We start from the raw sequence: 25898 nt of genomic DNA on the forward strand, positions 1-25898 counted from the left end.
TGTTAAACAGCTGAGCATTACGATCTCTGTTAAACAGCTGAGGGCACTGAGTCACAGCAGTTATAAGTCATTGGCCCAATAAATGACAGATCTGGGGTTATATCCAGGCAGACTGGCTCCAGATATCAAGTTTTTAACCATTAAGCTATCCCATCCTTTATTCTATACATAACTGCAGAACAAGTGTGGCATTAATGTAATGACATTACATTCCACACTCAAAAGTGGGGTGTGTGTGTGTGTGTGTGTGTGTGTGTGTGTGTGTGTGTGTGTGTGTGTGTGTGTGTGTGTGTGTGTGTGTGTATAGTGGGATATCATAGCAGAGTCTTCCCCAGAAAAATAAGTCTTGAGTATGGCTTGGAAATTGAGGGAGAATGTGATTTTACAGACAGGAAGCAGGAGGGACAGTTCTGGACAGGGGTTGGCCATCACCACAGCAGGACATGATAATGTGTGGGGAACACGAGGTAAGAGGCTGCTGGCCATGTGCACAGACAGCAAGGTGGCAGAGGGCTTCGATAATCAGGCTCCTTGTCAATATTGAGTAGGACCGATAGTGAAAGAGCGTAAATCTTGGTCACGGTTATTCTGATAGATTTAGGAAGAAAGGAAAGATTCAGGGTGTATGGGTAGGAGGCATCAGACTGGTTAGTAGGAGATGCCATTATCCAGGGCAGATGTCCGGAGGAAGAATAAGACCCTAAAGGAAAGGCTGAATGACTGAGAATTATTCATCTTGGGAAAGAAGGCTGAGGAAGAAAATAAGAGATTGATTTCTTTTTACTAATCAAACTTGTGAGATCCTAGAATGGCTTTTTATGAGACATGTTTTTCTTGTCTGGGGGTCCTTAAAGGAAGCTCAGCTTGTGTTATCTATCTTAGTTTAGTTTAACCTTGTTCCAAGGGGAGGGTGGGCTGGCAGTCAGAAATGACAAATACACAGCCTGCCTGTCACCAGCCCTCCACGTCACACCCGCAGCAGACGGTACAAAGCTGATCACCATGGCACTTTTTCCCCTGAAGCCAGGTCTGGCCCCAGATATTCAGGAGAGAATTTTAGGAAAGTCTGGGAATTTTCAGATGGTTGAAGGTGACATACAAGTTAGAAGGTGTTTGTCCTCCATGGTTCGTGGATTTTGCGACTTCCCTTAAGAATAGATGATTCTTCCTCCTAAATATCACCCAACCTCTGCTTCTTCTACTGCCGTGCCTTCTCATTCACTTTTGCCTAGATGACTGATAAATGTCTCCTAACAAACTCCCTATCTCCAGCCTTGATTTCCTTCTCATCCATTCTCTACACTCTTATCAGATTTGCCCTTTTAAGACAGAGTTCTGATCGTGCCATTGCCTTGCTTAGGTGCTGTGATGGTCCCACTTCCTTTGCAGAAGCAACCCCTAACACTTTCATGTGGGCAGGAAGGCCCCTTCTCATTGTCCTCTTCCTACTTCTCATTTACCCAAATTTACTGTAACACTGGATGATCTCACTTATATGTGGAAACTAAACAAAGCCAAACTCATACAGAGTAGAAATCCTGGTGGTTGCCAGGGACTGCATGGGGTTGTGGCAGGGGAAACATGGGGATGCTGGTAAAAGGGTACAAACTTCCAGTTATAAGATGAGTAAGTTCTGGGGACCTAATGTACAGCTTGGTGACTCTACTTAACAATACTGTATTGTATACTTGAAAGTTGCCATGAGAATAGAGCTTAAATGTTCTCACCATTAAAAAAAAAAAGTAACTGTGAGGCAGTGGATGTGCTAACTAACCTTATGGTGATAATCATTTCATAATATGTACATATATCAAATCATCACAATGTACACCTTAAATTTACACAAGATTATATGTCAATTATATCTCAGTAAAGCCGGAAAAAAGCCCCCAAATTCACCATTTTTCTAGGCTTACCAAATTACTTGGAATTCTTAAAATTCACTGTGCCGTTTCTGCTTTAATATCCCTAAACTCTCTCTCTTTCCTTCTTAACAAAATACACTCACTCCTTTTTTCCTGCCTAACACACTTTCTGCTCACGCTTCAAGACTCAGCCCAAGTTCTCAGTCCTTCTATAAAACGTTCCCTGACTTTTCCCCAGGACAGCTGGTAGCTCTCTCTTCAGCTCCTCGTGGCCCTTTCAGAGGCAAGGACTTGTCTTTTTCACCTCAGTATCTTGATGCTTAATCTAGTGTCTGGCACACAGTTCATTCTAGAATTTGATTAATAAAAATATACATTGAATGACATGTCAGTATTAGTTTTCCCCAGCCCATTTGGGAATGAATACAGCAAAAGAGAATTGAAACCAGGTTTTCTGACATGCACTCCCTTTGATGTTTCTCCATTTCCATCATTAGGTCAGGCTCTTATTACTTAGACCCCTGAAATGGCCTTGGAACAGGTTTCCTAGGTCCAGAGTTTCCACCAAACGATTCTGCATCCAATCTGTAAGCAGATTAATCTTTCTAAAATTACTATTTATGCCACTTTCCTGTCTAAAATTTTAACCTCTCTTTTTCTACCCAATAAAGTTCAAACTCCTTAGCCATGTATTTAAGGTTTCAGAATCTGTCCCTGAACTTCTTTAACTGCTTTATCTAACACGACTTCCCAAGCAGAAGCTTCTTCTTGTAGCTACCTGCACCACTTCCTGTGGCCGATACGTACCTGGCCAGTCTCTTGTTTGAAATACCTGCCTCTTCATTTCAGTCGTCACCACTACACCTCTCTCCCCATCCTTGTGCCCGTCCTTCCTCTTCTTTTTTCACATCTACTTTGTGATTCCTTTTTGTACCACACCATTCAGAAGTAATCCCACAATTTCTAATCTTCCCCTGCAACATGTAGGTCATTTATACCACCCACTTGGAACTTGTCACATACTGCATTATCTTGAAGACCTAGAACATTTGGGTTCTAATTCTAGCTTCACCATTGGTTAACAAAAATGACTTACTCATCTTTGAAATGGGAATGGTGATGGGTACCTATCTCACCTTTGTTAGAGTATGACAGAGATCAAGTATGAAAATGGTATTTGTGTGAAAGTACTATAAACTGTAGGTGGCTCTTGTTATATTTTATCTTTGATATTAGGTTGCAGTTCTTTTTTTCGTTTTTGGCTGTGCCACATGGCATGTGGGATCTTAGTTCCCCCACCAGGAATCGAACCCATGCTCCCTGCAGTGGAAGTGTGGAGTCTTAACCACTGGACCACCAGGAAATTCCCTAGGTTGCAATTCTTATGAAAGCCAGACCTGCATCTTTTTTTTTTTAACATCTTTATTGGAGTATAATTGCTTTACAATGGTGTGTTAGTTTCTGCTTTATAACAAAGTGAATCAGTTACACATATACATATGTTCCCATATCTCTTCCCTCTTGCATCTCCCTCCCTCCCACCCTCCCCCTCTAGGTGGTCACAAAGCACCGAGCTGATCTCCCTGTGCTATGCAGTTGCTTCCCACTAGCTATCTATTTTATGTTTGGTAGTGTATATATGCCCATGCCACTCTCTCACTTCATCCCAGCTTACCCTTCCCCCTCCCCGTGTCCTCAAGTCCATTCTCTAGTAGGTCTGTGTCTTTATTCCCATCTTGCCACTAGGTTCTTCATGACCTTTTTTTTTTTTTTTCACTTAGATTCCATATATATGTGTTAGCATACTGTATTTGTTTTTCTCTTTCTGACTTACTTCACTCTGTATGACATTACTCAGCCATAAAAAGAAACGAAATGGAGTTATTTGTAGTGAGGTGGATGGAGTTAGAGTCTGTCAGACCTGCATCTTATACACAGGCACTTTCCCTTTGCATCCTGAGCACTTTGAAGCCTGTGTCTTGCACATAGCAGGTGCTCAGGAAATAGCCCTCGAATGAATGATGAATCATCTCCACAGGAAAGAGAGGGAGCCAGCTCATTGTCCTCATAGGGTTTGTTTGTTGACAAATGAGACTAGGGATCATCTAGAAATGTGAGATCATGGAGAGTCTCCTTTCAAGCTCCTCTTCCCTCAAAGCCCACCCCCACGTATACTCACACTCACAACTACTTATTCTCCTTTTCTCCCTGCTGTCAGTGTGCTTTAGAAAGTAAATAGCAGAACCACGAACAGCTAGCATCTGCCGTTCATTTTACTTTGGTGCTTGTGCTTAGGTGAGCCCCTGGACCCTTTGCCCAAGCAGAAGACCTAGGATGTGTTATCGGGCTGAGTGTCTTTTCTTGGTTATGATAAAAATGACAAAGGCCAATGAACTATTCCACCATGTTCTGGAGAGGGAATAATACAGCCAGAGTTGGAAACTGGATACAGAGAGCTTTGTGCTGCTTGATTTTTCGTGTTTTATTAAAGTTGTGATCTAAAACATGTCGTCGAATGGACACCGCTGCAAAGATTAAAGAACCGTTCTGAACATTATTTTGAAAATGACTCGTCCTCAGAATGAAGGGCCAGTGATGCATCTGGTACCACTGGTGCAGCTGAGACCCCTGAATAAGAGCTTAAATTTTGCCTTTGTGGAATACCTGAGGCAGGTGTCTGGGTGTCACTTGAGTGCCATGCCAAGCCACGTTGGAACCTAAGTCAAAAAGAAAAGTCAGTAACACTGATCCTGTCTTTAAAAAAATGTACTGTGTTCATCATGGATTTTTTGGCATTGATTTTATTTGTATAATGCTGCATTAAATATTATTTATCTTGATTACTGAGATTTTTGGCTCTACCTTAAGTCTGTGCCCAAGGCAAGTGCCTCACCCATCTGACCCTAGTTCCAGCTCTGATTCATTTGATTTTAATGTGTGTGTTTGTGTGTGCACCAGTAGCGAATGTAATAGTTTAAAAATTGTCTCAGTTACAAAAAAAAAGTGCGTGCTTCCTTAAGGAAGCATAGATTAAGAAGGTAATGAACATAGATAGTTCATATATATAGCCTGCAAAATCATGGAATAATCATTATCCTTATAATAACAATGATTGTTTTTAGATTTCTGCTAGGTGTTTTCCAGAAGGCTTTGGTCACATGTGATGCCTCTCTTCTTGGAACTTATAATCTAGCAACATGGATATACATGCAGGGAACATTTAGATGTGGTTGACATTTAGTAAGCACTCACAATGTTCTAGATGCTCTCTGAAGCAGGTTTACATGCTTTATCTTCTTTTATCTTTTTCATAGCAGTCCTGTGTGATAACATTATACCCATTAAGAAAGAGACTATTTTTTAGAGTACCTTTTGGTTCATGACAAAATTGAGCAGAAAATAACAGAAAGTTCCCATATACCCCGCCGCCCCCACCAACATCTCCCACTGTCATCATCCGCCACCAGAGTGGGGCATTTGTTACAGCTGATGAACCTACACTGACATATCAGAGTCCACAGTTTACATTAAGGTTTACTCTTGGTGTCGTCTGTTCTGTGGGTTTGGACAAATGTTTAATGACACATATCCACCACTGTAGTATCTTACAGGATATTTTCACTGCCCTAAAGGTCCTCTGTGCTCTACCTCTTCATCCCTCCCCAACCCCTCACCACAACCCCTGGCAACCACTCATCTTTTTACTTTCTCCATAGTTTTGCCTTTTCCAGGATGTCATGTAAGTGGAATCATACAGTATATAGCCTTTTTCAGATTGGCTTCTTTCACCTAGAAATATTCATTTAAGGTTCTTCCATGTCTTCTCATGGCTTAATAGCTCCTTTCTTTTTTGGCATTGAATAATATTCCATTGTCTGGATGATGATATATCCATTTTCATATGAGGAAAGTGAGGCTCTACACCAAAGTCAGAGTGAGCGGAGGGCTGAGAGTTGAGCTCCAGATCTCCTGATGCCAACTTGAGTGCTGTATTCACAAATCTACAGTTGCTTCAGATATGAACGCAGAGGACATTGTCTAAACATGCATGGATGCAAAAGGAGAGTGCATTGATGGCACCTCGGATAAATGGTGAAGTCTTTGGAGCTTCCTTTTTCGATAAGGCATGTTTGGGACAAGCTGCCATTCTTCCTTTGGTGGTTCCAGGAATGTTTCATGGAGTGAAGAGTCCTTAGGAGGCTTTTAAAAGGCTTCTTATTGAAAGAAAGAGACTGAGATTTGGAAATTTCCCAGGCATATGATATAAATTGAGAAATGTAGAAGGACATGTGAGTAAGTCAACTTCTTGAGAAACTCCCATGCAAAGCACATATAGTCTTATATACTAGCTATCAAAGTAGTACAACTAAAGGATGACAAAAACAGAACTCTTTCAACAGAATCAAGTTTACATTTCTCTTATTTTTATATTTTTCTTCTCTACTGAACAATGGATCTAAAGTGGGTATTAAGTTTGCATTTATTAAGTACTGTGTGTCAGGCCTAGTGCTAATTGCTTTATATGTATTGATTTATTTAATTCTCATATGTTTGTAAAGCAGGTTTCATTGTTCTGCCCATTCTACAGATAAGGAAATTCTGTGTCTAAAGAGAGGAGACTTGCCCTGAGATCAGACAGAAAATATTTAACGGAGTGAAGTTTGAACCCATGTTGATCTGATTTCAGAGCCAGACTCTAATTTACTACGTTTTGTAGAATCTGGCATCTAAAGTGTATTAAACTGATGTTAATTATTCTTCATCACATTTGATCATCCTCTCTAGACTTCTGAAAAGAGTCATGCAGGAGAACTTAGCATCAGTAAACAAGCACTAAATCTGTCATTCAATAAGGATGTGCTAGGTACTTCAAGTTGCCCAAATGTAGCCTCGATACTTGTGATAAGAGAAGGGAGAAACATGTTTTATGTCTTTGATATATCTGCAGTTATGTGTAGTTACACCAAACATTTCCACTTCTTAAAAGTAGAGAAGTAAAGTTATATTGTGAGTTGGCAAATTGGCCAGGTCTCGTATATTACATCAACAGCCCTTAATGAATAGAAGAGAAGCCAACATTTATTGAGCACCATGGCAACAATTTTACTCCCTCAGTGATGAGGCGTCATTTTGTTCATTTTAGGAGTAAGAAAACCAAAGCTCAGAAAAGTGATTCGTTCAATTACCAAGGAGTCAGTAAGTGGTAGAGTTAGGATTTCCACTCACATCTGTTTGGCTCAAAAGCCTTTGCTCTCTCTAGTACATCCTAATGCTTCTTATTAAGCTCAGTTTTCCGGATAAATGTTGCTTCTGTTTTTTTACACGTTGGCCCTGTTGAATGTGGTACTGTTGGGTGCCTTGTAAAGACAGACACGGTTATTAAAAATGCCTATGAGGAGAAAAGATGTCAGGACCATGATGTGAGTTTAATGGTGCCTCTGAAATACTCAGGTGCTCTGTTAAGGGAACACTCAGATTTATCGGTCCTCTTTCTACAAGGTGAGTGGAAAAATAGTGTAATAATGACTCAGAAGTCTTGCCTTATCTATAAATGAGCTGTATGGCTTTTTGCAACTTTGGACATTGGTTTTCCTCAGTTGCAAAATGAGAAGGGATTGGACACATCACGTTCCTCAGCCTGTGATTTTATTAACACACCTCTGATTTGAAAGTGTGCTTCAGCTGAATCTTCTTAATTCAGGTGTGTAAGCTGGATCTTCATCTTGTAAGATCTTTGTTTCTTATTTTTCACTCTAATCACAAAGCATCAATTACACTTAGACAGCCTTCAATGCTTTCCGTACTCGTGGTGACTGACGTTTGTGTAGCTCTCAGTGGTTTCTGAGGCTCCGTTACGCACTGTGTCTCGTTTTCTCTCTCAATAACCTAGATGAACAGAGGCGGCATCAAACATAGGTTTGAGTTACTTCACTTCTTCATCTGCAGAATGTGCATGGTATCAGCGTCTGTCTCCTCAACTGGCTCTGAGGAAAAAAATAAGATCACGCACATAACATGCTTAGCAGGGGGTCTGCCAGCATAATCGGTGTTGAGCATGTGTCGGCTATTTTCTGGTGTTTTCCTCCAGATCCGCATGTTCCTGATGACAGGGTTGGTCTAGAACCTCAGTGCTCAACTCGAAGAGAAGCGCTCTTACTCTTGCACTCTTCTGTTTTTCAAGGTCTGGGAGAGAAACTAGAAGGAAAATGTCTTCTGGGCAAAGAGTGGGTCATTGGCTTTAATCTTGGGGCTGTAAGTGCTGATATATATAGTCAATATACAGACACCCCCTCTGGGTTAGGCACTGTGCTAGGTGCTGAGGATGCTAAAATATAAGGATGGCCCAATCGTTGTATGCAGAGAGCTCACACATAGTGTGAGAGACAGATATGTAAAAAACAAACAGTGTGCCAGGCTTTCAACAAATGTCATTTCAAATGAATAATGAAAGCAAGTGCAGGGTCCCTTGGCGTGGATAAAGAAGGAAGCACCTAGGTGCCAGGGGAATTTGGCAAAGCTCTGCTTGAGCTGAGAGTCCTGACTGATGAGTTGGTGTTAGCAAGACAAAAGGCTGGAGGAAGGAAGGACATTACAGATAGTGGGAATGGCGTGTACAGAGGAAAGAATGTGAGAGAACAGGACACACTCAGGGAATGCAAGTACCTCCCTATGCCTGGAGCCCAGCAGGAGTCTGAGGGGTTGACAGAAACTGAATCTGAGGAAGAGGGTAGGAGTCATACTGCAAAGGGACTGTATACCATGTAAGGGGCTGGACATTTATCTTGAAAGCAATGGAGTAACATTTCATGATTTCAAACAACCAAAAAATGGCATGTCTGTTTAAGAGAGTATTCTGGTGTTTATGTGGAGAAGGATTGGAGATTACAATTACTGGAAGCAGGGTTTAGATTACTGCTACCGTCTAGGCAAGAGAGACTTTGGATACAGATTAAGACTTCAGCAGAGGCCTTGGAAAATTGCCTAGGTCAATGAGCTCTTTTGGAGATATTTGGGAGGATTGGTTATTGGGAGTGGAGAGTAATTTAGAGGGAGGAAGTGGAGTTGACTCCCAGGTTTGTAGCTTGGGTGACAGAGTGAATGGTTGGCCATTATTGGCAAAAGCCAAAGAATGTCATGCATTAGGGGGAGAAAAGGGTGCTGATGATAGCTCTTTTTTAGCCATGTTGAGTTTTAGTTTCCTGGGGGTCATTGAAACAAGTCTTGGGGGACTTTGAAAATATCTCTCTGGTGTTCCGGAGAGAAACCTAGGATCACAAAAGGAATATGAGTGAGCAGTGTCAGGAAAGTGGGTAGGGGGTGAAGCTTCAGCTATGGAATGGCCCAGGGAGAATGGGAGTGAGAAGTCGTTTTGCTTTGCCTGTGTTTGCAGAGACCAGGGAGTTTCGCTACATGAATGAGATTGTTGGATAAAGCTCCTCTAAGAACCACAGGTCCAGGCATATCACTGTGTCTGCAGAGTAATCAGGAGTAATTTCTCAGAATAATCAGGAAGCAATGAGGCAGCCAGGAGGTGATTTAGGCTTTCTCCTCCCACCCCTGCTCACCTCTGCCATGTCACTGCTCTTCTGAGGCTGAATCAAATAAAGGTAAGGAGAAGGGAAACGAGAGAGTGCACTGGGCTACATGTGAAAGACCCATAGTTTATTAGGACTGGAGATGAACCCATTAAACTGTTGGTTGTCATAATGCTGTTGTGTTATTTTTGAGTGTGTGTTTCCATTCCCAGATGCTGTTAGGGATGGGGGCAAACTGACCATCTTAATTATGGTCAGTATTCTTTTATGTGTGAGGCATGTTTTATAAAATTTAGTTGTTTTATTAAAAAAAAAAAAATTAAACACTCTTCCCCCCCTCCCCCCACCAAGTTCCTTTCTCCAGAAAGCTGCTCCAGAGTCAGTAGTTCTCTGGATATTTTTCTCGGAAGAACTTCTCTTTTCAGTCCAGAATTTTATCAGCAATTCTTATGCTAAGAGGGGTCAGAAGATGAGGCATTTCTCACGTTACCCTTGAAGCTACTCATGAATAATGGCCTATATCACCTCCATTGTCTGCCCCCCAAACATAAGCAAACAGACAGAAAGGCAGAGGAGAAATTAAAGATCTCTGAATGAGCCAGAGGGGCAGTCTAAGGCTGAGATAGTAGGAATAGGTGAAAAATGCAAGATGGGGCAGAGGGTGACGCAGGGGTAAATGTTTGAGTAGATTAATCAGCAGATAGAGAATAAGCCAGATTCCCTGGTTTAAAAGCAAGCAAGAAGGACAACGGAAAAGTATTGTGAAATACATCACAGTGAGATTAAGGGCATCCCTACCAAAGAGTGATGTAGCTAAAATAAATGAGGGATCATTATTCCGGGCTGAATGCATAATGGATTAAGGAGTTCACAGGGCTTTTCACCGCCCCTTCCTACCGTTACTGGTGATTTATGCTGCAGTTTCTGCTGGGGGGCGGGTGGTAGAATCTGCCTCTCGAAATACTTTCCTCCTTCATCAGTGAGTTGATTTCCTTGGGCTCCACTGGGGTTTTAGGTGTGTAGGGGTTGAAGAGGCAGGAGAAGGTACTAAGAGGGACGACAGAAGTCCAAATAGTTCCACACCGGGCTGGGGGGCCAGTAGGACCCATCCTGGGACATGCAGTTCCGTTTCTTTGTGGGAAAGCTGCGTGTATTTTTTTTGCTGCCTACAGGTGATGCTATGTATGAAAACGGTGCCTTTTCCTAACTTGAAAGCATCGCACCTGCCTACCAGAAAACTCATCCAGGACTCTCGAGAGAGAGGCAATATTTAAAATGAAAACTTGGCGGGGCTTCAGTGCTGTGCCGGCTGAGTCATTTTGTGGCGAGGGGAGGCAACAAAGAACACACCAGCCGAGGAGGTCACGGAGTGTGGCGAGGATCTGTGAGAAGGCCCGCCGTGCTGCCGCGCGAGAGAAAACCAAGCCCTTTGTGCCGGGGGCTCGAGTCCAGGGGGTGGTGGATGCTTTAAGTGCAGAGGAGGCTCAGACCATCCTGTCCTGTGGCCTGGCTGCTGCTGGGCCCTGTGAGATGACTGGCCGGGGGGCGGGGCTCTGGCCTTTTGTTTCAGTGTCTTCCAAGCAGTGACATCAGGTTTGATGGGGTCTTGGCATCTTCCGAGAGGCAAATCTTATGCTCCTGTGTTTCTTATTAAAGCTTGTTGGAAGTAAGTAGAAAGGAGCCCTTTAATCCTAAGGGGGAGTGAGAGCTGAGACTTTTGCATGAGAATAAGGATAAAACCACAGTAAAATCACTGCAACCCTCCAAGCCTTTCTTAAAAGGTTACCTCATGCAATAGCACCATGAAAACAGGAAGAGAGTAAAATAGCATTGCACTCTGGCCTGAATCTTCCTCGTTTTGTTTTCAAACAAGTATTCTAAGGCAACAGTTTCTTCTCCCAACCCCCCCCCCCCCTTGTCAGCCCAGCACTAGCGAATGTAAACCAGTGGCTTCACTCTGGGGTCCTCTGAGAATAGGCTTTGATTTAGTGGCAGTGGTGGCCGTTATGATGGTGGTGGAGAGGGTGGTCTTCCATTCCGGAGCTGAGAGGGGTCTGATGTGTGCAGAGTATCTATCTCTCGAGTGAGATGGTTCAGGCCTGTTCTAAGGACTGGCTCGTACTCACATCATGGACTCTTTGGATTAAAATGGTAACAAATCAGAATCTACCGAATCAGAATTAGACACGGAAAGGGCTTTGCAAGGTCTTTCTTGTCCATCGCACGTTGCTGGGCTGAGAAGCCCTTCAGTTACCCTAGACAGATGAAAATCTCCACCGTTGGACCCTGTGTCCTTCCTTTAAATAAGAACCAGTATACAGTATTAAACACTCTCCTGAAATGACTACCTAGCCCTACCTAGCCAAGAATGGCTCAGTTTTGTTATACTCAGAACACTTTCTCTCTTTTTCTTAACCTACTGAAATCTGACAGATATATGGATGAATTGAATCATTCATTTATCCAACAGGTATTGATATGTTAAGTGCCTAGAGTGGGCACAGTGCTAAACGGAGCACTGTGGTGAATACAAAAGAAATAAAGGAATAGTCCTAGTCCTTGAGGAGTGTATCATATTGAACAGGCAAGAGAGTAATTCATTAAGTGCCTAGAGAACAATGCAGCCCGGTGCAGTGGAACTATGACACTGGGGGAGGGGGAGGCGGTGAGCAGGGGGACGACACGAGCTCTGGGAAGGAAGGAAGTCTCGTGGAACAAGGCCCGTCTTGGATTGGCTTTTGAGGAATGGATTTAAATTGGTAGAAGGATGAGTGTTTGGGAGAAACATCTTAACTTTTGTGTAGACCGTATAGGAATAGAAGATTCCTTTTTTCCTTAGCGGCTGCTCCTATCCAAGCTGTAGGGACCATCTCATCTACTTTATAACCCATACTCTCCATCCTTCCCCAACCAAGGCTTCTATTATTCATGTTGGCAGAGCTTTGTGCTGGTTGCTCTCCAAACAGGACCCTGTCTGTGAGATGCAGATTAGGTGCTGTAGAGGAATTGGTTCCATGGAAAAGACTCTATGAATGCCCACCTTGCCATTCTTTCCTAGTGGTGGGCGGTACTAGACTGGTGTTTCTTTCCACCTTTATCCCTTTCAACGAAGGGCTGGTAAACTGAAGTAGTCAGGGTTCTCCCATTATAGAGCATGGGGCCCACTAATTACAGCCTAATTTCTGCTGGTCAGTATCAGTAATTTCTTCAACCTCATGGATTGCTTCCTTCAGGCCAATGTTCATGAAAATTTTATACTCGAAGCTGGCGTTGCATCTTTTATATCATGATCATGTCAGCTTAAATACCACTTCCTCAGGGAGATCTTCCCTGCAAATCCACATAATCTTTTTCTCTTCTCAACCATGGTACTTCAATCACAATTGGTGATGATGTATTTACCTGTGTGGGTTACCAGAGTAGCGTTTGAGTCTCCCACTAGAAGGTAAGATCCATGAGTCAGGAACATAATATGCCTTGTTCGCTACTATATACTTAGCCCCTACCCTAGGTACAGAAATAAATGTTTGATGGCTGGAGGAATGAATTTAAAAATAAAAGCGTGAGTGGGTAGAGATGCATGGTCTTGGGAATTAGGATACCTTGGGATGATTATCAGAGGCAGGGAGGTTTCTGGCTGCTGGCTCTGAAATCACCCATGGGAGCTCGAAGAAAGCAGTTGAGAAAGAAGCCTGCTGTGACAGTCTAGAGAAATGTCATCCCTGTGCCCTCTGCATGAAGTCAGCAGATCCTTGGAACTGGCATCCCAGCTGTTTTAGAGGTGTTACCTTTTCTGTGATTACAGGCTGGATGCCTCTGACATTGCCACAGGAGTCTATTTTATTGCGGTGTGGATTTTCCATTAGGGATGCGGAAATCAGATCGGAAAACCAGGTTTAGTTATAGCATATTTCCAGAGGAAAAGAAATTTCCTCTTATCTTATGTTTTCAGTTTCTTACGGACTTTTGACCTGGGGAGCTCAGCCGTCCATTCTGAGTACGAAAACAATAACAATAACAGCTAATTTTTATAGACAGGCACTGTTCAAGTGCCTATGTATATAATTTCATTGAATCTTCAAAACAGCCCTATGGAGTAGATATTGCTGTAATTAAATGCCCATTTGGTAGAGGAGGTATAGAGGGAGGCATCAGAACAAACAAGTAATAGGGCTGGCGTTTGAGCCCAGATTTAATTCTCCACCTCACGTTCCCTATCTGCCTCCTAACACAGGCTGATACTCAAATGCTACCCATGTATCAGACCCAAATATATTGACCAAATATGTTTTCTTATTTAGTTTTATAACAGCCTGACGAGGTGAATACAACTACTGTGCCCATGTTACAGGTGAAGGCACTGAGGCTCAGAGAGGCTAGGGAACTTACTCAGGATAACACAGCTAATTTTTGGCACAGTTAGACTCAAGCTTCGATTGGCTTCCCTCTAAAGGCCATATTTCCAGCCACTGTACCTTGCTCCCTACACTGTCCCAGAAACGCCCCGTGTGGACCATTCAGTGTCGTGGCATTGAGGGACTAGTTAATTGTGTGCCAGGCAAAAGCAGTAGAAAACTGACAAGTTTTTCTACCATTATGCCACAGCCTTCCTTTCCCTGTACCTTAAAAAGGGGGAAGCGTTCTTTCTTTTGACTACCCTGCATCATCAATTGACCTGTTTTCCCTAATTGGAAGCCCTCACATTTCCAATACTAGCACACTTCGGGTAAATGCGCTGTTTCAGTTTTCATCCTTTCCACTTGAACTGATGCTGGCGTTGCAAAGGGAGAAGGTGACCTGAGGCAGGTGTGCCTCTCCTTTTATTTCAGACCAAACTCTACCTTTGTACCTATGAAAAATAAGGAAATTTAAATGATCCAAGACAGTTCTCTATAATAAATTCATCACGTATTTCTTTGGGGAAATCTAAAGCGTAGTTAAGTTTCTGCAAACTAGATGCCCAAATGAATTTGTGCTCCTTGACCTTGACTCAGTCTGTCATCCATGCATCGTCCATGTGCTAGCTCAGGAGGCCAGCCCGATTCCCCCACCCTCTGCACCCTCATGTTCTGTCTTCTTCTCTTCAAGATGCTTTGGCTCCTGTCTTCATCTGGTTCTGTAAGGATGAGCTCAAGCTTGGTCTGATCTCTTCAAACTTTAATTTGTAAATGCTCTTGTCAGTACCTGGGTCTTGGCTTTCTCCTGCAGAGTTTTACTTGATTAACCCCTATGACTCCTGCCTTCCCCTGTTGCCTTAAGGTGGAATCTTCTGCCTTAATCTCAACCCCTCTGAATTCAATTTCAGCCCTTTGGCCATCAAGGCCCATCCAGAGACCCAGCTAGTTTTAGCAGCTGCCTTTATCACCCCCAACATCAGCAGTACAACTTGGCCTAATCCTTAATAATAGGATATTTTTGTCTCACTGTGATAGCAGAAGTCTTTCAGTCCCAGGGATGATGAAATAGAAAAATGCTTTGACAGTTTCATTTATTAGAAAGAATTTAAATACAAACATCTGAATGGAATAGGTGGCCCTGAAACAAGTTTGAATATGTATACTTTATTATACTTAAAATATCAGTGGAGATCAGGATGAAAGATAGGGAAATTGCCAGTTGACGGGGGGGGGGGGGGGGGGGGGGGGGGACCTCCTCAGGTTATATCCTTATCTCACAAAATGCACCAAAATAAAGGTTAGTTATATTACATGCAAAAATTCTTCACATAAAATAACTTGAAGACAATACAGATGAATATTTAATTGTGAGTGAAAAGTACTTCAAAGTATAAAACCATCTGACGACATCACAAAAGAAAATACCAATAAGTTTGCATATATAGAATATAAAGGTTCTGCAAACTAAAAAAAAAATCATAAACAACTTAGAAAACATATTTCCAGTGGTTGATAAAGGGTATATATGTAGATATGTGTGTGTATAAGATATACATATACATGTATGAACCTTATGACTCAAGAAAAAGAGTAGCAAGACAGGAAGGAAATGAAAAAAGGCAAACAGGTAACTAATAAAATAAAAAAGAGTAAGTGGTCAATGAATCCTTAAAAGATCAGTCCAATCTCACTAGAATTCAAAGAAATACAATTAAACAGCACTACTAAATATGTAGTAGGTATTAAAATAAGTAAAACAACTAGTGAGACTGCAGAGAAATAAAAATTTCCTCCAATAGTTAAGTACGTAAATTGGCAGAAACTTTCTAAAAAGCAATTTAGCAAGATGTAAAAAAAAAAAAAAGAAAACACTTTGATCCAAGAATCCCACTTTCTATACTAAGAAAAGGAGTCAAATAGTTATATAAAAAGATGTCTTTTACAACCTTATGTATAATACAAATCCTAAGTACATCCTAAATGCCCAATATTGGGAAAATAGTTAAATAATGTATCTATGGAATAGAATATTACATAATGTTTTAATATGTTTTGAAGGTTATTTAAACACCACAAGTGCTTTGGATATGGTGTTAAACTTAGAGTAGGAAGCAAAATTATTTACATTTTGATCCAAATGCTGTAAAGAAAATACCCACATATTAATACATAAACACCCACATATGTAAAAGATTAGAGGGAACTCTATTAAAATACCAAAAGTGGTTATCTTTAATTGCTATTATCATGGGTAATTTTAATTGTCATCTTTAAATTTTTGTTTTCTAAAATTTTGGTAGCGACTGTGTTACTATTATAATCAGGAAAAGTAATAAACATTATTAAAATGTGTGTACCTTCTTTACTTGAAATTTGTTTTTGAGTGTCTGTTCAATATGAGGAGAGAGAGGCAGACAGGAGGGTGTCTTCCTTCCTTCCCTTGTAGGATCTGGGCCGGAGAAGGTTGTTTGTGAAGCAGGGAATGTGCGTCTCCAGGGCAGTAGACAGGAGTCCTGGTGAGTTGCATATGTCAGCATATGTCACACAGGGCAAGAGAAAATAAAGACCGATATCAAAAAGTGTGATTGTTGCTAGCATTAAACCAGATGAAAAGACTACAGAAATCTGTTCCTCTCTGAGAAATTTCTGGATCCAGACATATCTAATCTCACGAACCTGCTGTCCTGAAAGCTATCCTAGATGCAAAACGAATATCTGGTTTTTCAATTCTAGATTTTCTAGCAAAGCACTCACCTCCCTGAATTGTAATTGTTGTGCTGGCAGACTCTTACACTAGTCTGTAAGCTTTGATGGGGTAGGGACCCGCTGTCTGGTAGAGTCATGCTCAGTAATATTTGCTTAACTGAGTATGTGAATGAATGGACTTGGAACTAAACTAGAGAATAAATAGAAGGGCAGCTTTGTAGCAGCTTCACACTGTTAATATTTTCTTGCTGGCTACAAGTTTTACTTGACTATGTAGATTATGTCTCTTTTTCTCTCAGAGTTTACCCATTGCTGATTTAACCTGTTGGCCATTTGGTCTCACTTTGAACTGAAAATCAGAGTTGATGAAGATCTAAGGGGAAAAAAAAAGGATGAGAGGCGATTAGATGTAGTGGTCAAGAGTGTGGGCTCAGGCATTACATTGCCTGGGTGTGGAACTTGACTGTGCCATGTGCTAGCTCAGTGATCTTGGGCAGGTCACTTGACCTCTCTGTGCTCTAGTTTATTCATCTGTAAGGAGTGATGATGACACTGGAATGTACCTCATAGGGTTGCTGTGAGGCTTAAGTGGGTTTTTATGCATAAAGCACTTAGCACATTGCTTGGCCCAGTATTAGTGCTATGTAAGTGGTAGCTGTTATTTTTTTTTTTTCTGAAAAGCAGCAGACATTCTCTTCAGTTAACTACAACTATCGAATTAGTATATTTTGGTGTCTGTAAGCCTCCCAATGTTTCCTATCCAAACCATGCAAAGATAATGAACTTGATGTCTTCATAAAGCTTGCTGTTTTGTAGCAATTATTTTAATCTCTCTCATCTATCGTCTCCTTTCATTAGCTAATAATTATCATGACAAAGTAATAAAAAGGGTCCTTTAAAAATAGTTCTAATATTTCAGATGTCAAACAGCAATTAACCACAGAAATTTACTCCAAGACCTGCAGTATTTTTCTCACTTAAATGCTTTGTAATTATTTTCATTTTATTGATATGATTTAAACATTTTCTTTCCTAGACTCTAAGCTCTTTGAGGACAAACATTGTCCTACTACCCCTCCTACCTGTATTGCTCTTCATGAATATTTTACTGACCTATAAATATTTCTTAAATGAATAATTAGGTCTTTTCTCCTTTTATTACAAACACGGGGGACCCTCAGTAGTGATATTCTTACCTCTTAGCAAAGGTGTCTCTGACACTTTAGTAGATGATTCCTTGTAATTTCACCTGGGAATTTAAAAATCCTGTTTTCTATCCTCAAACAATGATATCTGCAACGAAGAGAGGATCCACCGGAAGACTGGTTGGCGGTGACCATTCACCTGACACACCTCCTCCGGTAGAAATGACTGCTGAGATCTCCCCTGTAGGTCTGAAATATGTGACTGTGCGCACAAGGAGGTGCTGGAGCATATTACTCATCCGCTATTTCTTTCTGTCTTTTTTTTTAAAAAATAAATTTACTTATTTATTTCTGGCTACATTGGGTCTTCCGTTGCTGCACGCGGGCTTTCTCTAGTTGTAGTGAGTGGGGGCTACTCTTCTTTACGGTGCGCGGGCTTCTCATTGCAGTGGCTTCTCTTGTTGTGGAGCACGGGCTCTAGGCATGCAGGCTTCAGTAGTTGTGGCACGTGGGCTTCAGTAGTTGTGGCTCGCGGGCTCTAGAGCACAGGCTCAGTAGTTGTGGCACACGGGCTTAGTTGCTCCACGGCATGTGGGAGCTTCCCGGACCAGGGCTCAAACCCATGTCCCCTGCATTGACAGGTGGATTCTTAACCACTGTGCCACCAGGGAAGCCCTCATCCTCTATGTCTTACACTAAATAACGTATTCATTTTTAAAAGCATTATTGTTATGACAACAATAATACCCTTCTGTTATATAGTGCTGAAAAGTTTATAGAATGTCCTGTATACATTATCTCATTTAATCTGTACAGTAAGCTTGTATTTTTATTGCTAGTTTATATGTGGCAATCTGAGCATTCAGAGGAAGAGGGGTTAACTGGTATGCGCCATGTGCTTTACATACATTATCTCATTTAACCTCGTAGCAGCACTTGAGGTAAGCAGTAAGATCTCTGTTTTATCAATAGAAATCTAAGGTTCAGAGTTGCTTAGTAGTATATAATACAACTGAGATTCAAACTCTTGTTTGTCTGGCAACAAAACCTATGCTCTTCCCGCTATACCAGTGGTTGATATTGTAACCTTCATTCCATAGAATCTACTTCTTAGGACTGAAGTCACTGATTCCCCCCCCCCGGCCCCCCCCCAGGTTTATTGAGGTGTAACTGATAAATAAAAATTGTATGTATTTAAGGTGTTCAATGTGATGATTTGATATATGCATACACTCTAAAATGGGTACCCCAGTCAAGCTAACTAACACATCCATCGCCTCACATAGTTACCATTTTTTGTGTGTAAGAGCACTTAGATCTACTCTCTTAGCAAATTTCCAGTATGCAGTACGGTATTGTTAACTATAGTCACCATGCTGTACGTTAGATCCGTAGAACTTATAACTGAATACCCTTTGACCAATGTCTTCCCATTTCCCTAACCCCCCAGGCCCCGGCAACCACCATTCTACTTTCTGTTCCTGAGTTCAAGTCACTGTTCACCTGTAGTAACACTAAGATCTGGACATGCACAGGATTCCAGAGAGCATCCTAGGACAGCCTTTCTTTGCTCCCTTCTTCCCACAGAGAACTTGTACTTGGCTTTCCCAGTCTTCCGTCTCTGGTGATAAACATGGAGGATTCAGGCACCATGTTGCACTGTTGTCTGTCGCTGTTTGCATTGTCTTGAACCAAGGCAGTGATTTGGGAATGGGCCAACCTTCTTAGCATTCTCATCATTCTTTCCCTGTCCCCCTCTTTCTAAACCTAATTCCTTTCTACAGAATGCCCTAGAGAACGAGGATCACAAATTTGGCAATTTGGCTGGAATAGGAAGCAGAGAGCAATGGCTGCCCAGGCTGATCCTCTGACTTTCATTTCAAGGATGTTTGTTCCAAAATTCCCCAAAATGACCGATTTAACTAGATCTGTGGCAATGTGAGAATACTATAGAGAATCTTGCAAAAAAAGATGAAGCTTGCTCCTCACAAAGCAGTCTGATCTTTGGCTCCTAGTGACTCTGGTTGGAAGGTAGAAACACCAGTGTTCACTTTTGGGTCAGGGAGTCCTTGCTCAGTATGCTAAGAGAATTCATTTTCCTTGAGTGTTTTTCCTTTCAAGTCACGTTTTACTGCTGGAGTTACTCAGCGAATTAATAGGTATAGAAATGCAAAGCTCTTTTCTTATTACATTCTATCGATCTGATTGCAGTGTCATTAATTGAAAGACTAGGTACATGTGATGGATAGTTCGGCTCAGAATTCTACATTCGTTTTGGCCCAGATCTGTTGGAAGAAAGCTGCAGCAAACTGACTGAAAGAAGCCGTTTGGTCTGATGTGAATTCTTCTTCCTTTGTCAGTCCTTGTGAGAGCATTCAGTCCTAGTGAGATTTACCATGTGTAATTATAAACTGTTTTTACTCTTAAAGGAGAATCAAAACTTAGGATGCTTGTCTGTAGAGTTGGAAAGAATCCATTTTGTACCTGTCTTTTATAGATGACATATATATGACATTAAAAAAAAAAAACAGTTCTGACAGAAACAAATTCTGACTCAAAAATAAGGAAGTGGGCATTTTGCTCTTTAAGTAATTTCATTTGGAATATTGTGGTTGTGAAACATTATTTTCATTCATCACCATTTCAACCATCTCATTTTAGTGGTGTGTGAAACTTCAGAGATTGGTATGTGGTTAAGGATTGGTTTTTAGAGTTATTTTCTTTTTGGATTGTTTGACCTACAATCCCTTGAATTTCCCCCATAAATTTAAATTAACTTGAGAATTTTGTATATGTATGGATATGCCCATATATATATTTAATAAGTGTACTCTAATATGAAAAATGTAAAGGAATCTTTTAAAATATTTTAATCCTCTATGTGAATGAAAAATTCCCAGGCTCGAACAAAACCATGTCAGATTATGTCTAATTTGTTTGCAAAGGCCGAGCTGGACTCCTTACTTTCTGCTTATGCTTTAATGAGCTGGGCTGTTTTTCTCTTGTGTTTATTATTTTAAATGTGTGAACCTTGACGTGAATGGGAGGGATACTAAGATTCAAAGCACATCTATATGACAGAAGACATCATTTGTCTCTTGCTTTTAATAAACGTTGTTTGGAGACGTTTCGAAGTTTAAGACACGTTACTAATAATAATACATGTCCTGCCAAATATTTTTTTTATCTTTAGTCTGTGGTATTGGAATGGTCTTTCTCAAGGTGTGATTACTTCTCCCGGTTGTGCTTTTGGATGGTAGAATAAGGCATCTGTGGAAAAATAGGAAGTGAGCAAATTGCCACGCGGCGTGACCTCATTTTGGAACACATCTTGAAAACGTATTTCATGCTTTCTGAGCGCAGAGACAATGGATTGTGGTTTGGGGTCCTCTTAACCGACCTTTGGCTTGGAGAGAAACGTGGGCTGTTTCCTCTGATCATCAGCTCCGCTGAGAGTGAGAAAGAGACTGCTCCCACGTTAGGATGTGAACGCTGCAGCTGAGCGGACAGGCTGCCTTACCCCTGATATTATGTCTAAAAATACATCCTCGGAGAGGCAGGCATATGCTTGCGCCTCGGTATGGAGGAGCTCTCGCCTGTGTTCCTTGCTATCCCCATCTAGATGCTGGAGTGAGAGATTAAATTATCCCAGAAGCCCTGCCAGTTTTCGATTTGCCATTGTCTCTGCTTCTTCGCCGCCTGTGAATGGGGACCCTCGATGCAGGGCTTTCGAGACCAGCCGGTGCTGATGGGGTCTGTGACTCGCCGCCAGCGCCTTCTCCTTCCGTTCTGCTCTGTCCCAGTCATGCTTTTCTTGCCTTTTTTGGGAGGCAGAGAGCACGGGGCAGAGGTTGCACTTGCACATTTCAACTCCGTTGTCACTGCTGTGGCTGTTACTCCCCTCAGCAAGAGCCAAGGAGCACACAGCACGGTGGGTCACCTCGCCAGCTATTTAACACCGTTTCCCTTCCCCTCTCGACATGGTTGGGATTTTTTTCTGTCTTAAGTGACAGGGTTTGAAGGGTGGCGGTGGCGGCGGGGTGGTTCCTGAGCCTCTCTCTCTACCCGGCTGTATCTTGCTAGGGACCTGTTTTCTCCTGATTTCTACCACCTCTCCTCATTTTGAACGCTGGCTAGATTCTCCATCCCTGTCTCTGCAACTCAGTTTTTAGGGTCTGTTGTTGGAGTTTTCTCTTTGAGTGTTATTTCCAAATTTCTCAGCTCCTGTAGTTGCCTCAGAGGTTAGAAGGGGTAAAATGATTGTTGGAATCATTTTGTCCAGGAAGAAGGAAAACAGAATTGCTCTTTAGAGCGACAGTCCTTAAGAAGAGGGATCCGTAGCAGAGGGAAATAAGGTGGATCTTTTGCAGCCCTTGCCACAGCTTGGCTGTAAATGCATGTCTTCAGGGAGACTTTCTGTCTTATTTACAGAGTTAGGAAAATATATTAACCTTCAAGATATCTCCCATACCTTATTAGAAAATAATTTCAATTCTAACAACAAGTGCTGAGGAAAGAAATGCAGCTTTTTATGCAACAGAAAAGAAGGCAGCTTTTTATGCAACAGAAAAGAAGGGCAAAATCACAGATCACATCAGAAACTAAGTACACCATTCCCTTTGCAATGATCCGTATTCAAAAGTGAGTAAGATCAGCTGTTACTTATTCCTCCCTCTTTCTTTTGTATATTCAAGTTAACAGTATTTTGATGGCCTTGAAAACTGAAGGGCAAAGCCTTGTTTTTCAAAAGGGTTGATTTTTTGAGGTTTCTGCAAAATGAGATAAAAGAATTCTTTGTATTATTTCAGATGGTTATCAGGATATATCTAGTGCAAGTTACAGCAGATACATCCCGTGTAAGCTGGTATTCACAACATGTGCAATTAACAAATACACACACACACACACACACATGCACGCTTATACACACTCCAGAAGAAACCCACCTAATGTTAAACAAAATCCAGACTTGAATTTAAACCAAAATAGTTTCATCTATTGTGGAGAAGAATTAGCCTTCTTATATGTTTTCTATGGCTGAATACTTCCTTCTCCTTTCATCATTATTTTATTAGTTTCTTTCATAAAAGCCACTGAAATGGACAAAGAACTCTGTAGTTAATTTAAGTTCTGGTGGCAGTTCATTAAAATGGAGCATGGATCAAATATGTCATAAACTCTTATCTGTCACCTGGTATTTCCTTTCAGTTCAGCTTAATACATTTTATTTCCACTGATGCCAAAGAAACATATATGCCTTTAGACACTCCGTACCTAATTATGCAGCTGGATACATTAATAGCCTGTAATATTACGTAGGTTTGAGCGTTAAACAGGAAAAGGCACTGTTACTCATAGCCAGCAAGTTCCCAGGATCCAGCAAGATCCCAGTGCTGGAGTATTTGCTTGTCTTTCTACCTTTGTTCCTTCAGAGGCAGTGAAGGTCTCAGCTATTGCTGACTAATTGATAGTTGTAGTAACCGCTATAGGCTCCTTAGATCAGAATTGCATACAGAGATGGGTCTTGATTCAAACACTAAGGAATGCACACTCTCACTTACTTACATGGGCAGAAAGTCTTCGTACTAACAGAGGTGTGATGGAGACTGCAGGACATAGAAGAGAGAGAGAGAAAGAGGGGGTGGGGGGAGATAGCTGGCAGCAAGTAGACCCCTGCAAATAGTTCTAAAATGCATGTGCAAATGCAGAAGCCTTCAGAACCATCCAACAATTCAGACACCCTTTTTTAATTTCTCCTCTGCAGGACACCTCCATCTAGACTATTCACACACACACACACACACACAAAAACCAAAAAAAAAAAAAAAAAACAGGAAAAGGTGAGAGCCCTGCCATCTTAGCTCAGAATTCATCTGATTTCCTTTTTTCCCCCCTGCCTTGTATTCCTCCATCCATTGTCCGCGCATCCGATGGCAGCCGCCCTTGCTCTTGAATGCAAGTGTCACAGCAGGAGCAGAAAGAAGGTTGAGGGAAGGCTTTGTCAAAGCCACCGTTGTCTACTGTTTCTTTGCTCTCACCGCTCTGCTTTTTTTTTTTTTCCTGAGGCTCTCCCTTACTAGTGGCCTCTGTCCAAGAGGAGGGAGAAATTGCAAGAGTTGGAAGAGTAGTAGAGGGTAGCCGTTTTTCTTGCACACTGTTTCGATAAACAGCTCAGGGATACGTTCCTCGAAATTAGGAAATACAGCAAGAGTGGGAGGTTCTGGTGGGAGAGTCAGGGGGCGGGGGTCTTCGGAGATTGCTCCAGCCTAGATGCCAAGGGCAGTTTCTTTGCAAGGACTTTTGTGGTTGTATTTGTTTCCTGCTGCATTTTCAGTTTTAGAAAATCATGAGAAAAGTCTCATTCCTCTCTCAGGTTTTCCATTTGTTTATTTTTTGTTCGGCTCAACAACTGGATGGAAATTTTAAGCCAGGCCAGATCTGCTGTTTGTGATTTGCTCAAATGTTGAAATCAGTTCAGCCTGAATTGGTAATTGTCTTTTTCAGATCATTTAAGCTGGCATGTGAAATGTGTGTGGTAACTTTCCAATGTACGTTACAAAAAATGGTTTTGACTATCATTTGTATGGCTATAAATCTTAGGGTTATGCTGTTTTTCACCTAAACTAACCATAGCTGTTCTTTGGGGTGACATTTATGCACAAGTGATTCTCTTCTATGATCAGGCCAACTCCTCTGATAAATCCCAAAGCTGTCAAAGGTTACAGAGGCACACTCTCAAAATAGATTTTTAGGAGAGTATTTCAAATGGGCATTTGACATAAGCGTGAAAATACTGGGACTTTTTCTCAGTGACTTTAACGTCATATAATTTATATTTCTTCAAATAAATAAAAGTGATTCAAACTGATTCTGTATAGAAGGAATCAGAAGGCAGATTAAATTTGAATTCCGTTTTCCAAAAATTTTGCTAAAAATCAAACACATTTGCAAATTTTATAAGTTTACTTTTAGCTTAGAAAAATCACATACCTATATTAGTTCTCCATAGTTTTTTTTTTCCTTCTAAATACTGTACTATCTAGAAAAAAGTTATTCTAAGTTGATAATTTTTTTCTCACTCCATCTAACTTCTGGCATGAGCCCAGGACTCCTGATTATTGTCAGAATTCGCTAAGATTCAGCATTTCAATTCCAAAATGTATTTTAAGTCAAAAGGGGGATACATCTGCATGCAAAGGAAGAAGTTTGTTCTTTTGAGGAGCCATTCCATTTTATGGCACATGCTGTTGGGTTGATGTTCAGTATGAGCTCATGATTTCTTTCTTTTCCAAATAATGATTGTAGTCTGCATGTGAATATAGGGGTAGAATACCTTCTCGGGTCCATAAGAAAACACCCTAAATTGGAAGTATAAGATCTTCACTATTATGAGCAGCCACTTTGGCACCCTGCAAATACGTTCTCTTCCTTTCCATTTTCATTGCCTTGATTTAGGGGACTTGGGCCCAGCCACCCTGCCTCCTTCTTTTGTGAAGAGACATTCTGAAATGTCTATAGAAAGCAAACTTCTCCAAGAAATGCAGAGCGGGCCATGGTTTGAATGCAAGTCTGAATTTAATTGTGGCCACCCTGGTAGCACACTGTTTAATTTCCAGCACACATCTACATGAACCTACAGTAACTCTAGGCCAGGAATTGTGAACAAGGAAAATTTATCTGTGATAAAGCATATCTTTTCCAAGGAGTAGTCACTTGGGGTTGATTCAGAAGTCAAATTTAAACAGATGTTTCCATGCCTTTGTGTACTGGGAAATTGGCATTGCTACTTTGTTCAGAGCATTTTGGACAGAAAGAAATGGAGAGCTCCAACTTTTGACCAATTCTTCTTTGGTAAAGGGTGAAATGAGGGGAAAATGAGAGATATCGCAAGGCTGGCTAGTATTTCCACTTGAAAATACTAAAGACAAAGAGGTTAATGAAAGGCTCAGTGTCTCTATGACTGAAGTAGCGTCTAACCCAGTCCCTCCTGCACGGCAGAGCAGTGTAATTCTCCACGGAGCTGGGAAGGATGGGAGAACAGACTTGGAGGGAACCCCATCTCTCAGCCTGTGCCCCCTGCAGATAGCTAATTTCTGCTGGATCAACTTAAAAGGAACAGCGAAGCTTGTGGCCAAGGTCAATCCCCAGACATTTTAAAGGAACAGGTTCAAGTTCAACCATTAATCCAAATATTTCACAATATGGTTGTTCCAGTTGATATAAAACTTCCAAATCATGCAGAAGCCCCAA

The 25898-nt window shown here is 41.4% G+C and overlaps 1 long non-coding RNA gene across 18 annotated transcripts in view; it reads left to right on the forward strand.

Annotated features, from left to right (window-relative positions):
* Positions 1 to 25898, forward strand: part of LOC309637018 — a 277223-nt gene that overhangs the window by 51554 nt on the left and 199771 nt on the right. The window lies entirely within an intron of this gene.

Source organism: Balaenoptera physalus (assembly GCF_965194825.1).
Source record: "Balaenoptera physalus genome assembly, chromosome: 10".
Lineage (NCBI taxonomy): Eukaryota > Metazoa > Chordata > Mammalia > Artiodactyla > Balaenopteridae > Balaenoptera > Balaenoptera physalus.